The sequence below is a fragment of the Haliotis rufescens genome, unplaced genomic scaffold, assembly GCF_023055435.1.
Source record: "Haliotis rufescens isolate VD_foot unplaced genomic scaffold, xgHalRufe1.0.p SCAF_8, whole genome shotgun sequence".
NCBI lineage: Eukaryota > Metazoa > Mollusca > Gastropoda > Lepetellida > Haliotidae > Haliotis > Haliotis rufescens.
Window position 1 is genome coordinate 44,622,609 of NW_025964372.1, and position 1,529 is coordinate 44,624,137.

Below are 1,529 nucleotides of genomic sequence, written 5' to 3' on the forward strand. Positions count from 1 at the left end.
AATGCAAACATCAACGTTTTGCCCTGGCTGTCGAAATCTCCAGATCTCAACCCAATTGAACACATCTGTTATGAACTCGATCGACGTGTACGTCAACGTCAGAACACATCGCAGACACTCCCAAAACTGTCTAACGTGTTACAAGCAGAATGGCGCAGAATTCTACAGGATAAAATTCGTATCCAGTCAGTGCCGAGGAGATGCAGACCCGTGATTGCTGCCCGGGGCGGTCACACGAGATACTGAGTTAAGCGCAACCTTGTGGCCTTATCTGACACGATAATGAACAGTTTTCAATGCCTTTGTACAACGACATGTGACTATCGAGCAACAAAATTTCATATTTGTATCTATGATATTAAATTAAATATATCGACTTTATTAGGGACAATGAAAAAGAAATAAATTGCCTGCCACAAACATTTCATTGTTGTAAGAAGATCTTCTTTAAAGCAAATTCAAACAGATTTAAAATATCTGGTTTTGTAGCAGTGGCTGAAAAAGTATATAATCTCGATAGTGTGTCATGGTGATTATCTGATACTCGTAACATGGTCGAAGATATAAACAGTCACTGTAGCGCAAGTCCTTCATTTGATAACTAAACTACTTGATATGTAAACTAGACTTCGACCCATGGCTGTTCTCAATATATATAGGGGCGGTCGGGTAGCCTAGTGGTTAAAGCGTTCGCTCGTCACGCCGAAGACCCGGGTTCGATTCCCGACATGGGTACAAAGTGTGAAGCCCATTTCTGGTGTCCCCTGTCGTGATATTGCTGGAATATTGCTAAAAGCGGCGTAAAACCATACTTACTCACTCACTCACTCAATATATATAACATATGAACCATCGTGACATGAACGTTTGGCAAATTTGTACACTACAGATGTTTGGTTAGTCGCTCAAACTTCAAATGACATGTGGGTATACCTGGATACAGGTTTGTGGATTTACACAATCACAAACAAACTGACAATACAGCTTCAGCTATCGCTCTATTACTGAATTGAGTGAGTGAGTTTGGTTTTACGCCGCTTTTAGCGTTATATGTTTAGTGTCGGGGGACACCAGAAATGAGCTTCCCACATTGTACCAATGTCGGGATTCGAACCCAGGTCTCGGGCTTGACGAGCGAACGCTTTAACCAGTAGGATACCCGACGGCCCCTCTATAACTGAAGAAATAGGTGAGGTGAATTGGGGTTTAATGTCGCGTTATTTAGCTCTGTGCATGCACTTTAGTTGTACAGAGAGCTCAGTGAATGGGCTATCGCTTGTACCCGTGCACAACAAGGGACTCCTAATGGAGGACATATTCGCGATTTGATATATTAAAACAATTTTAACATTTACCTTATAAATTATCAACATATAGCGCCCGGAATAAATGCTCGGAAGCTTACATACGCATTGGAAATATAATAGATATCATCACGCAGTCCGGGTCACTTATCTGTATGTATTTGTTATCTTACTTAATCATCCTTTATATCCTAGGCAAGCTATCTACAAACAGATACAGGTAAA